Source organism: Schistocerca serialis, chromosome 4 (genome assembly GCF_023864345.2).
Source record: "Schistocerca serialis cubense isolate TAMUIC-IGC-003099 chromosome 4, iqSchSeri2.2, whole genome shotgun sequence".
Taxonomy (NCBI): Eukaryota; Metazoa; Arthropoda; class Insecta; order Orthoptera; family Acrididae; genus Schistocerca; species Schistocerca serialis.
Genome location: NC_064641.1, coordinates 192474964 through 192489513, shown reverse-complemented (window position 1 = coordinate 192489513; position 14550 = coordinate 192474964).

Sequence of the window (14550 nt, the reverse complement as noted above, 5' to 3'; positions counted from 1 at the left end):
AAGTGGTTTTGCCTTGATTGCTATCATGAATAATGTTGTTGAGATTATTCGAGTACAGTGTTGAGTAACTTGCTTTGGAAGATGAAAATTTAAACTATTCCAAGTAGGAGTAATAATTAATTATGATAGAATTGAACTTAACTGCTGAAATTATCGTAGCGTTTGCCTAATGAGACAGTATCAGTTGACGAGTCCCCCATCATTTTCTTCTCATACCAAAAAGATATTTGGAATATTATCTTTGCTAAAGAAATCATATATTTTCGCATGAATGAGAATATAAGAAGTGCAAATGTGGTATTATTTAATTTTATTTGTAACATTTCTAGGCCAGTTAAGTCAGAACTCTTTCCACGCCCAAATTTAGTTCAGTGTCCAATGTAGTTTCATCTTAATACTGTGTTACGTAATGATTGTGATTACAACTCTTACTATGAGGACTGAGGCAATATCTTGCTTTCTATGCTTACTAGATGGTGCATTAATAATAACTATTGCTACCCACAACTTAGATCGTCCTGTATTCGTGTGTATCCAATGCACTATTCAAAGGGAGTGTTAATGAAAGTTACTTTAGCTACTCATGTTCAATTTCCTTGAACATAATGTTTCAAATTATTATGCCTAATTGTATGCGCTTTTCTACTTTCATTACCTCTAAAGTAAAGCCTGTTAAGTTTTCTATAAATTGCCAATTGTACGGAATTACTGTTCGACACCCTCTACCCGTTAGTTAAACTCTCGGTCAAACAACTAGAAATCCTTACAGAGGGTAACACTAGCTTGCAGGCGAGTGTTATATTTGGCGCCAACTTGCAGGCTTAGTGTTATAACTTATTTTCTGAAAAAAAAAAATCATCACGAGTGGCTAGAAATGGTGTTATCAATGCGAACCTACCAGAAAACGACAGAGTGTTGAAATTCACATGGTGGGACAACTCTTTGACAACATAACCGACGACAGTGAGACGCGCGAGTTGAGCAACATCACAAGAAGAACTTTTCTGGCATGGTTCTGTGCGTTAACCTAGATGGGAAGAGACTATGTAGAACACCTGAAGGATTAAAGCCACGGCCTTAGCGTTTTGGATTTTTTTTTATTAACCCTCGCAATACCAAGGTGCGAGCTTGGGGGGTACTTGTAATCTTGTCATGGACTTTATATGTTATAATTTTGAAAAAAAAAATTGTTTTTTATCATGTCTTAGTATCTAAACTGCTTGGACTGACGGAGTGGGGCTCGAAAATGTGCCTTGCTTCTACAGTGGCCTGCCGGTATATGAAAGAACTGCTTTGTCTGCCTTTAGGGAACTGTGTCAGCGAAACTGGATGTGGAAGTTGTCTCATAGGAATTTTATACTTTGGTACAGGAAGGACCTATGCTATAAGAGTGAGTACGTTAGTGAAAGGTTTCAATAAAGATATATTCATCAATTTACAAATTAGAATACCGAGTTTGACTCTGAATATTAAAAAGTACAAACAACTGGCGGATGAACCAACTCAGAATGGGAGCATGTGAAAGAAACATGTGGCAACATGTGAAGGAAATGCAACCTTTATGATAGGGCGAGTCCTCTTGGCCTAACCCCAGCAGCAGTAGCAAGTAGGAGGGATTGAAGGGCGTATTAATGAATTAGAAATTCACAAAGGAGAAACACGTATATGTATATGTATACACCAATGTAAGTTGTATAATAAAAAGTGTAAAACTAGTGTCTAAGACTCAAGGGTGAATCTTCCCTTGGTAAGGGGTGTGTGACAACAGAATCATGAAAGATTACCAGAAAAAAAAAGAAAATCTATCCATGTATCAATATTAACTGTAATCCTTGTAACTTAGGTAGAGGAAAGCAGTGCAAGACAATTTCGTCATTCCATTAGGAGATTATACGAATTGAGAAACTGCTGATTTCACGCTCAGCGATTGCGAACTAGAGTGAAAAAGCGACACAGTCTCTTATCATTAGTAAGCAACTAGCCTCAACGCCTTATAGAGGCCCTCAAATGTCAAGCAGGGCAGAGTTCGACAGAGCTCGAGAATTACAGGAACAGAAGTGATCCAGCGATAGCTGTATTGGATGAACGAGCCTACAGCAGATGCTACGTAAGTGAGCAGTCAGACTCAAGGAACTTTGTGCACTAATTGTAAGATGGACCTGAAAAGTTGCCTGTATGTACCTTTCGGCCATGGTTATTGGTTTCCGTCTATCATTTATCTACATGTGCCTGTGTCTCTGTGTTACTTACATTGTGATGAGTACTTGAATCTAAGGTTTCGAATATAGGGACATAATATGACACTTTTGAGGTTAGTGGTCTGTTGTACCACACATTAATGTGTGTACCTGAATCTTAACTGAGTTGTAGGCGGTGGTGGCCATTTTTCTTGTAACCGATTGGAGAATGCTGTAAGCCTCATCCATGTTGTTGTAAATCGGTGTTTGTGCTCTTCAGCACGTTCCTCGCTAACAAGTAAAGAAGCAATAAAAAACAGACCAGTAAGCAAGCCCAGAGTCTCATTTTCCCTATCATCACCGTATCTACCTCCTTAGCTTAACATCCGAGACTTTTGTATTGTTTCCAGCCAAAGAGACCTAAAAAATCTCGGCCTGACCCTGCTGCAGCTCACATATCAAGAAAAGATTGAATTCAAAATCCCGTTTCACCTCTAATCTGAGTGTAAGCTTATAAATAATTATGTTGCGACCCACCTCTGGTTACGACAGCGTCTTTGACATGCCCTTAATGCTCATTCAGTTAAGACTCAAGAGCAAGAAGAAGCTACTGATCCCAATAACCTATCCACAGATAAATCTACTAAATCTACACTTTTGCTTCATTGCTTTTATTTGTTCACCAACAGTTTCCGCCTTATAAGCCATTGTCAACTGTTTTTTTTTGTTCTGTACAATATAGAATATATTGCATTACCTTCACAAACAGAAATATAATGTTGTGAATGTAAACATATTTTAAATATATTTTCGTGCAACAGAAAACTGTGTCTTACACACTGAAATGCCAGTATCTTGAGTCTGGTGTTATCTACCTGTTTTGATTTACATGTGCTGTCTTGTAGATCGGACAGCTTGACGTTTACAAAGGTGCTACATTGATTAAAGAGTAAATTTAAAAATAATAATTTCAAATAATGTGACTGTATGTTAATGTGTGTAGGCGAGGAAAGTTAAAAAGTGAGAAATAGAGTAGTATGGAAAATAAAGCAGAATAAAGAAGAACATTAAAATATTTGGTGAGATGAGATTATATTTTAAATTTCAATGTGTTGTATACATGATTTCTGATTGGTCATTAGCAGAATTTGACTGAAGTTATTAAGGAATTTTTCGTTCTGAAGATCTGCTTTATCATTAAGAAGTGTATCATGCTGACTTTTTAAATGACTGAAAATTTCAGTTTCTTGGAAGATATCCAATCACTTCCCATTATTAGCATAATGTGTTAGAATTAGCATAATGTTCTCTGTTAATGCTTTAGGATGTATGGTTGGTTTTATGAGATGTAGTGCAAAGGCACTTGTACTGTTTGTTACTGTTACATTTTGTGTGCTCTTTAAAACCTTTCCAAAAGTTTCTTCCAGTTTGCCCACAGTATATTTTAATACAGTCATCACATCCAATTTCCTTGACTTGTTAAATGGGTCTGTTGTATTGGTGGTGTGCTTTACGATACTTCTAATATTGTTTTCACTATGAAACCCAATCCTGATATTAAGATTTTAAAACCTCTGCGTTTATTATTAGAAAAGATTCCATAATAGGGCAGAACTACGAATTTAATTCTTTATTTGGTTTCCTCTCATTCTAGAGTAATTTGATTTGCGTCTAACTTTTTTCTTAACTTTCAGTTTACATTCACATCATTATAACTCTATTGGTGTAGGTAATACTAGAAAATATTCTGTTTTGTACAGAATTACATCGTCATTTGAGAATGGCCTAGAAGGCTGAAACTAGTCGTAAACAAATAAAATTAACACAGAAAAACTGGAAAATGAAATGGTCTTTTAATAAATTCCTGCTGTGGTACCCGCTATTATGAAAGTTAGAAACTTTCTCAAAGTTTCGGACACCGTAGCGTATAGTAGAGTTTGTCTAATGGTAAGATTTCAGTGAGACCATGATAAAAAATAATAAAGTAAAGCATTCGTTATTAAACTAAGACGCAGTTCGACTACTGCAGAAACCATAATGTCGCTGTGTGTGAAACAGGTGTACCACTGTGAATTAAAATGCTATACACGAGGAAACTGTACGTCACCAATAACAATTAATTTGACTTAACTACATTTCTTACAAAGTATTCAGTTAAACAACAAAATCAAAATTTTATTTTAAGTTAAAGGGAGAGAAGATATTGGTTCCAATTCACGGTAACTTGTAATACTTTTCATATGAGCTGACATTAACGTTAATGTAGTACATTCTCTCATTGTGTAGAGGAATCATCGCGTAGCGAAAAGAAGCAAGCAAACGGTAGTGCCAGATTAAACCAAACTGGTTTCTTCTTTCAAAGTCATTGCTAAGATAAGACTTCTTGGGTATCAGGTTACTCCTGAGGTAATCGTACCATGTAATACTCAAGGTCACCCCTTCCTCCTCTCCGTTCCCCTCCCCCCTTTTTTTGTGGACCTATAAGAATCGAGCTCCGTTACCCCAACTTCCCCTTTAATGATTAGAGAAAATGCGTAGCCCACGTCATTTGAATCTGTCCACCTAGTAAGAGAATAAGTGTCGGTTGGGATCAAGGTGTAGGTATTATTGTAGACAGTAACAATAATAACAAAAATAACAATAATAAAATTATTTTCATTGTTATTCTAAATACATGAGTTTCGCCATTCGAGGTCTGGTCATTCTATTGAGAAGCGTATCAGCAGCAGAGTTATCCCAATTACAAGTGGCGGTACATATTACCATAAGTTGCGAACTAAGTCACTTTTAACATTACAGTGAATGGTTGAATTACTGTAATTTTATGATGTCATGGTACATTCTGCAAAGCGTCGGAAATTTTTTAAAATTTGGCCAGTAAGATGTAAACACCAATATCTTCATTACAAAACATTACATAGTTTCTAAATTTGGTTCTTGACAGTTATTAGATGTTCTGCATTTCAGATTCTGCAAAATGGCAGAAAATGCTAGTATGTCCACCCTTCTAGACGCATTGTGTGTGATATTGTGTTGTCTTACTTAAAAATTGAAGTCGATGTTACAGTAATTAGTGGGCCAAAGTGACCACCTCCTAGTTTGTATCTTAGTTAACACAATTAACACCAAACTATCGGATATTTTCTGAAAGCACTGGAAAGCATGAACAACAGTCAGTTTTCCAAAAACACGTACGTCAATATGAGACGAATATTTTACAATTTGTGCAATGCGTTATTTAACATCAAATACACTCCTGCATGTAGCGTCTGCAAGCACACTGGCCAATGATCATATTCCTTTATTACGATATACTCTGGTATCGTGGACTGCTGAGGAGTGATTGCTGCATTATTCCAGACCCGTCCACCATGAAGTGCCGACAGCAGAGGTCATCCATTGCCCCTAGGCTGAATGTAAAGAGTAAGAAGACACGTAAGTAAAATTAGCCTACCACAACATGATATTTTGGAACATACCAAATATTTGTCACCTCTACATTATTAGCGTGTGACATCACAGTGTGTGTCAAAATTACTATAATTTAATAATGTCATGACATTTCCTGTAAGCACTCCAAAGCATTACCACCACCCAGTATTCCAAAGCCACATATGTAAATACGATGTGCTTGAATGTTTAATACTTCCCACAGTTCATTATTTAATACCAAATGTGCTGTTGCTACGTACCAAGCCAACATTCCTCACCACTGACAGAAAACTGATGTTACAGTTTATTAAAAAACAATAACTTGACTAATAGGATGCCTTAGAGAAGTCAGACTTTAAGAGAATATAGTATCCTCGTAATTCAAGATGGAAAATAGGAATAGTAACGTTTACATGCATCGTTAAATTACACAGTAAACAGTTTTCCCACCAGTGGATAGGAAGGGTAGAGAGATCATTTCTTTTAAACAAACTAAAACGATGCATCTCTAATCCTCTTGGTGCCAGGTGCAATCTACGACTTATCTGCGCAGCTGAAGCTCCTAGCTGGCTCACCTTAACTCGCAAATTGTGGAAATCATATGAATATCAGCTGGTTAACGGTGAATCATTCTGTTGACTGACACGAAAGGTGCGCGCCTGCCTCCTTCGGATAAGAAATCCGCCCACCAACAGGAGCCCCTGCACAATTGAATCACTTCCCGAGACGTGGGTTCAATGTGATAAATACTTCGAGTTTTAGGTTAGTCTGTACGGGTAATCTAATGTACTTTACGGTGGTTTATTACCAATAGGATAGCGTAGTGGAATTGCAATACATACTGTTATGTGGTTTGATCAGGTAGGCAATTTCTAATGACGGGTAAACTGTCTTGATATGTTAACCATGCTTATTTTCATCCTCACTTTTCTCCTCTACTACAGTAAAATTATCAGATTTAATCTGTTGGACGTCAAGATTCGCGTCGAACCTTCCTTTCCTGTGTCGTTTTTGTATCGTCGATGATGATTAACGTAGGTTTTTATACTATTAAGGAATTCAAATACAGACCGCTTTCCATTTTACAGTTAACAGTTACGAACAGAACTTCAAATATTTCATCATATACACTTCTCAACAGATCAGAGAGTGTTGGTCCGCTATCTGTGGCCTAAGCGTCTTCAGTCCTAGAAGTACTTACCACTACGTTCCAAAACCACTACATCGTTACGTTCGTATCTCGTGGAAGCAAAACACAGTTACTGAAATCCTTTAGAGATCAGTAAAAGGGGACGTCATGACTCAGTAACTGAGTTGCCATAATTTAGTAATGCTGAACCCATCTCAAGGCAAAGGAAAAATCCATTAGAGGATGTGATAACTTATCTCGATTTACTGGCAACGAGACGCAAGCATTTCACGTGAGATGCGTTCGTTCGGCGTGGGAGAGGTGTGATGTCTCACGTCAGAAACTTCACACAGCGAGGTTAGCCAGACACTACTCGCAAGGGTCTGAAAGCTGAGCTCATGGACATCGTGAAGTCCACATTCTATTTGACTAACAACGTAATTTTAAGTTGAAGGACTCCAGTGATCGACGATTTGCTCGCCCCCCCCCCCCCCCCACACACTGACGCATTTATACTTACTTATGAGCTTGTTGAGGTAGCTCATACTTATAGGAGTCGGTCGAGGCTATAGTTTTTCCTCACTCTCTCGACATTCAGGAGTAAAGGAGCGCTTCGTGTACTTCACCACGTATTTGGCTTGAAAAGCGAGGCATCATACCATGACGTGAGAATAATTTTTTTTAAAATCTTACTCTGCTCCCACTGAGTAATCACAATCACAATCACCATCCTACACATACTTTCTTCTTGTAGTGGGGAGGAGAATTATCAGCCTTCTGATTGGTTTGACGCGTCCTGCCACAATTTCGTCTCCTATGGGAATCTCTTCATCTCAGAGTAGCACTTAATTGTTTGCTGTTTATATTTTCATATCTGCTCTTCTCTAGAATTTTTGACATCTACATCTGCCTTAAGTGGAACGAACGCCATCGATTCAGTTTTAATTTTCCGATACGGTCAATATTATCTCTGCAGATGATAACGATTTTGGTGCCCCAAAATTAAAATAAATATTTTAGCAATAACGGTCGTACATTGTAAAGTAGAAGTTATTTCTTGCTGTCTTAATACACGTCCTATCTTCCTATTCCTTATTACAGATAGTATTTATCACACTTACTAGGTGATTTGTGCTTAGGAGATCGTCCTCATTTATTATCTAACGAGTCCTTTAAATGTTCGACATCATTCTGCAGCATCACTCTTCGATTCTCTTCCTTTCTACAGTTCATAAATCACTTCCGTACAATGTCGTGTTCCACACGTATATTCACAGATATTTGTTTCTCAAGCTAAAGCCCATATTCGTTAATAGTAGACCTATATCCTAGAGAAATGTCCTCTTTGTCTGTTCTGGACTGCTTTAATCATCCTTGCTTCCGCCGTGGTGAGTTAATTTACTTCCAAGGCACGAGCATTCGTTCATTTCACCTACAATTTTTTGGTACTAAGCTTCTCGCTTTTCTCGTTTCTGAAGTTCCTAAATTCTTCGCCTTTCTTTATTAATACTCGTAATGTACGAGTATATATGTGCTCATTAGACTGTCCTTGCATTCAAGCTGATCCGTCATCAACAAATCTTACCACTGATAGACTTTCGTACTAAGTTTTAATCTCATTTCGAACCTTTATTTCATCTTATTACTTCCTCGATATAACTGTTGAATAATAGAAGAATAAGATTGCACCGCTGCCATACACACACTTTGGTCAGCACATTTTTGACTCGTTTTGCTTTCTTAGTTTTAGTGCAGACCGCACATTACCCGTCTTACCTGTTTCTCTGAAGGTTTCTAACATCTTGCACTGATTCACACTGCTTGTTCTAGGTTAATGTGTTGTATGAAGGTATACCGATTTTTTTCTATTCTTGCATTACTAAGTGCAAGACAGAAGAAGCTCTCTGGTGGCTTCACTTAACCAAAGCCAAAGCTGACTATCATCTTGCAAATCCTATACTTCCTTTTCTGTTCTTCTGTGTATTTTCTGGTCAGAAACTTTGATACATGATCCGTCACGCTGTTTGTGTGGTAGCTCTCGAAGTTATCTGGTATCATCTGCAGGATTGTGTGGGTGATAGTCTTCCGAAATTCCGATTGTATGTCTTTGTAATGCATGGAAAAGTCTTGAGGAGTACTTCATGTTGCAGTGGGAGTCGAATTGGTGGTTATTATGGCAGTGCACAGCTTCGTGGGTAAATCGACAGCGTCCAAGGGTCCAGTCAGCGTCATTTACGAGCTATGCGTCCATATGTTCAACGGCCATTCTCATCTTTGACCAAAATTTTCCGAGTAAGTCGCCACGGCATTATGTTATTCACATGAATATTTCCCTTACTGTAGCAGTTAATCTTCACCATCATTACAGCGTCCTAATGACTATTGCAACAGGGGGCAAAACGTTGATCTATCAGCTACACAGGTAAGGCAAAACGGTATGAGCTCTTGTTCAGTAGTGTGTGTGTGTGTGTTGTTTGAACACTGAATAAATTTTCAGCTACCTAGATTGCTAAATTAATTTGTTTATATGGATTAGTGCTTTCGACAATTCTCTGTTGCCAACTTCGGATCTGCGAAACATGGGACCGAAAATGGTAGTATAGTGCGTAAGTAGGCCGTTTAGGTTTTTATGTTGGTGGCGCCACGTAGCGCTCTGTATGAAAATCGCTGACTGCAGTGTATTCAGTCTGTGGCTGGTTGGACTCTTTGTTGGAATATTCGCTAGTGTAGCGTTGGGCAGTTCGATGTGAACAGCCCGTAGCGTTTGGCAGTTGGAGGTGAGCCGCCAGCAGTGGTGGATGTGGGGGGAGAAATGCCAGAGTTTTGAAAGGTTACTATGAGCGGATGATCTGAATGTGTGTCCGTCAGAAAAAGGATGCCATGAACTGATTTTATATATATATATATATATATATATATATATATATATATATATATATATATATATATATATATACACTCCTGGAAATTGAAATAAGAACACCGTGAATTCATTGTCCCAGGAAGGGGAAACTTTATTGACACATTCCTGGGGTCAGATACATCACATGATCACACTGACAGAACCACAGGCACATAGACACAGGCAACAGAGCATGCACAATGTCGGTACTAGTACAGTGTATATCCACCTTTCGCAGCAATGCAGGCTGCTATTCTCCCATGGAGACGATCGTAGAGATGCTGGATGTAGTCCTGTGAAACGGCTTGCCATGCCATTTCCACCTGGCGCCTCAGTTGGACCAGCGTTCGTGCTGGACGTGCAGACCGCGTGAGACGACGCTTCATCCAGTCCCAAACATGCTCAATGGGGGACAGATCCGGAGATCTTGCTGGCCAGGGTACTTGACTTACACCTTCTAGAGCACGTTGGGTGGCACGGGATACATGCGGACGTGCATTGTCCTGTTGGAACAGCAAGTTCCCTTGCCGGTCTAGGAATGGTAGAACAATGGGTTCGATGACGGTTTGGATGTACCGTGCACTATTCAGTGTCCCCTCGACGATCACCAGTGGTGTACGGCCAGTGTAGGAGATCGCTCCCCACACCATGATGCCGGGTGTTGGCCCTGTGTGCCTCGGTCGTATGCAGTCCTGATTGTGGCGTTCACCTGCACGGCGCCAAACACGCATACGACCATCATTGGCACCAAGGCAGAAGCGACTCTCATCGCTGAAGACGACACGTCTCCATTCGTCCCTCCATTCACGCCTGTCGCGACACCACTGGAGGCGGGCTGCACGATGTTGGGGCGTGAGCGGAAGATGGCCTAACGGTGTGCGGGACCGTAGCCCAGCTTCATGGAGACGGTTGCGAATGGTCCTCGCCGACACCCCAGGAGCAACAGTGTCCCTAATTTGCTGGGAAGTGGCGGTGCGGTCCCCTACGGCACTGCGTAGGATCCTACGGTCTTGGCGTGCATCCGTGCGTCGCTGCGGTCCGGTCCCAGGTCGACGGGCACGTGCACCTTCTGCCGACCACTGGCGACAACATCGATGTACTGTGGAGACCTCACGCCCCACGTGTTGAGCAATTCGGCGGTACGTCCACCCGGCCTCCCGCATGCCCACTATACACCCTCGATCAAAGTCCGTCAACTGCACATACGGTTCACGTCCACGCTGTCGTGGCATGCTACCAGTGTTAAAGACTGCGATGGAGCTCCGTATGCCACGGCAAACTGGCTGACACTGACGGCGGCGGTGCACAAATGCTGCGCAGCTAGCTCCATTCGACGGCCAACACCGCGGTGCCTGGTGTGTCCGCTGTGCCGTGCATGTGATCATTGCTTGTACAGCCCTCTCGCAGTGTCCGGAGCAAGTATGGTGGGTCTGACACACCGGTGTCAATGTGTTCTGTTTTCCATTTCCAGGAGTGTATATATATATATATATATATATATATATATATATATAAAATGACTTTTGAACACTATTAAGGTAAATACATTGTTTGTTCTCTATCAAAATCTTTCATTTGATAACTATGCCTATCAGTAGTTAGTGCCTTTAGTAGTTTAAATCTTTTATTTAGCTGGCTTAGCTGGCAGTATTGGCGCTCGCTGTATTGCACTAGTTTGAGTAACGAAGATTTTTTGAGGTAAGTGATTCATGAAAGGTATAGGCTATTGTCAGTCAGGCCCATTCTTTTGCAGGGATTATTGAAAGTCAGATTGCGTTGCGCTAAAAATATTGTGTGCCAGTTTAGCGATGATCAGAATAAGTAAAGAGAGAACTGACTGACTACGTTGAGTTTTGCTCAGCTGTTTAAAAATCAAATAACGTAAGAGTTTTTCCAGCACTGTCATTGTTAATTTTCAAAGGGGACGTTTCGACAGCAATGAACATAACAGCACACGAATTATATCCAACATCTGTAGGGATGGAATAACGACATTGCCTATCTATGTTTACATCATTACGCAACCTTCTGCTTTAGTACAGTAAATGGTGCTATACAATAAATGTCCACGTTGGTATAGTGGGCTATACTGGAAGTCAGCACGCCAGTTTTAAAATAAAATTATGTACGCAATGTAATTGCCCCGATTATAAGTTTTCTCATTCATCACCAATTTACAGCTCACACATCCAAGTGTAAACATTCTTAGTGATACGTATGTACGTCGAATAGCGCAGTGACAGAGCGAACAGATACTGTCATCTCACATTAGATTAAGGCATAGATCTGCTATCCCATATAACAACATACGACTAAATTACAATCGTAAAATATAAGCCAGGCCAGTATTCTACAGCTTTAAAAAAAAACTGACTGTGAAATCATGTGAAACATTCGTAAAAGAATAATGTATACATAAACCTTTTACATCAGTTTAGAAATTTTTTAAAACATTTTATAAAAACTTCTTTACCAAATTTTTCTTTATACAAAATCACAAACAATGTGACAACCTATACCTCCCTAAATACGTTGATTTTAATACATCCAGGAATAGCTCGATGTATAAGGTACAAATATGTTTCTTCAAGAACACGCTCGAAGTACATATACCAACAATGGAGCTATTTAATGTTGTGCTTATGGTATCAGTTACGATGTTTACATAAGCTTACCCACTACAACATGTCGCTCGAGGTCTGGGTGAAATCTCGCCACCTGGCCCTTTATGTGTAACCTGATCAACTGATATCTAGGGCAACACTCTTCAAATGACTAACGGAACCAATGTACTATTACTACAAATTTTGGTGTGTGTATGTGTGTGTGTGTGTGTGGTGTGTGTGTGTGTGTGTGTGTGTGTGTGTGTGTGCGTTCGCCTTTGGAACGCTATACAGCAACGGTCTTTATTAGCATTCAGGAGCAATGTTGCACCAGGTGTGTACACACACGTTGCGAAATTTCCGTAAATTACTGGATGGTTGCTTTTGAGCGGGAAGATGAGGCCCTGTAGCCTTCCAGAAGTGTTCTTGTTTTATGTTTATGCCTAGTTACTGGATATGTAACCTCTGAGTGGATGTTGATTAAGGAACAGATATCTACTCTCATTCGCTCCCTCGTTTCCCAAGTGCTCTCATACAGGTGCAGTAGGGATAAAACTTTCCGGAAATCAATAAATAATGTGCGAGGTGGCGCAGTGGTTAGCACACTAGATTCATATTAGGGAGGACGACGGTTCAAATCCGTGTCCTGCCATTCTGATTGAGTTTTTCCGTGATTTCCCTAAGCCTCTTCGGGCAAATGCATGGATGATTCCTTTGAAAAGGCACGGCCGTCTTCCTTCCCTGTCCTTCCCTAGTCCGATGGGACCGATGACCTCGCTGTTTGGTCCCCTACCCCGAACCAACCAACCAACCAAACAATCAATAAATCCTACGAAAATTGTTAAATCAAAATGCACTTTTTTGTAATGATATTTACTCGATTTCTGTAAACGAGAGTCTGAATGCAATAAATATAAAAATGTAATTAACTGATTTCTTGAAAGAACGGCTCTTACATCTCCAACCACACCCTCGATAGCTCCTTTCCTTTCTTGTATCAGCAGAGCAGGGCCCAATTATGCAATGGTATTTTCACTTACTGTGCTACACTTTGCATTTAGTAAAGTCAGAAACTACTCTGTTGTCTAGTCACAACTTCATCTTAGCCTGCGCTAACGCTAGAGGTAACTCACTGTAGCCGTCAGACATCACTTTTTGCTCGGTGTCTGTGATCCAGTAATGGCACGGATCCGGCCGCGTTTTTATGCGCATCGGAGAAAACCGGCCGCCTGCTTGCTTGTGGTCATACTGTGTCACAAAAAAAGTAATAATAATAACACGATAGCGTTGAACACGCCCGGTAGACGAACGGTGGACGTGTTACAACTATGAAAAGCGGCGGAAGTGAAAGCTACACATGTCGACCATGGTGAGGAGTGGTTGCTAATATGAAACAAAACAATGTTAACCTGCAGCTGCCAGTCGAATACCATTCTTAGATGAAACTAGCTCTGCGTGATTCCAGTTAAGACATTGTCTGCACCGCCTAACTAATTTGTGCGTTCCGTGGTATCGTAAATGACATTTTTTGCGCTATGTTGTATATGAGAGGGTGAGAGCCAGGAGATAAGAGTGGAGGTGGCAAAAAAAAAAAAAAAAAGCTTATGTTCATAGAAAATTGAACATCATGAACGACTCGAGATGATGAGTCATTCATATTCACAAGACATGTACATTAATATGTTCATCAGAAATAATATGAACCACGTCGGCCGTCGGGTTCGAAGAAATGCAATCCGAAAACAAAGGAAGTAGGTTACAGTACGCTTGTTCGCCCACTGCTTGAATACTGCTCAGCAGTGTGGGATCCGTACCAGATAGGGTTGATAGAGGAGATAGAGAAGATCCAACGGAGAGCAGCGCGCTTCGTTATAGGATCATTTAGTAATCGCGAAAGCGTTACGGAGATGATAGATAAACTTCAGTGGAAGACTCTGCAGGAGAGACGCTCAGTAGCTCGGTACGGGCTTTTGATAAAGTTTCGATAACATACCTTCTCAGAAGAGTCAAGCAGTATATTGCTCCCTCCTACGTATATCTCGCGAAGAGACAATGAGGATAAAATCAGAGGGCCCGCATCTCGTGGTCGTGCGGTAGCGTTCTCGCTTCCCACGCCCAGGTTCCAGGGTTCGATTTCCGGCGGGGTCAGGGATTTTCTCTGTCTCGTGATGGCTGGGTGTAGTGTGATGTCCTTAGGTTAGTTAGGTTTAAGTAGTTCTAAGTTCTAGGGGACTGATGACCATAGATGTTAAGTCCCATAGTGCTCAGAGCCATTTGATAAAATCAGAGAGATTAGAGCCCACGCAG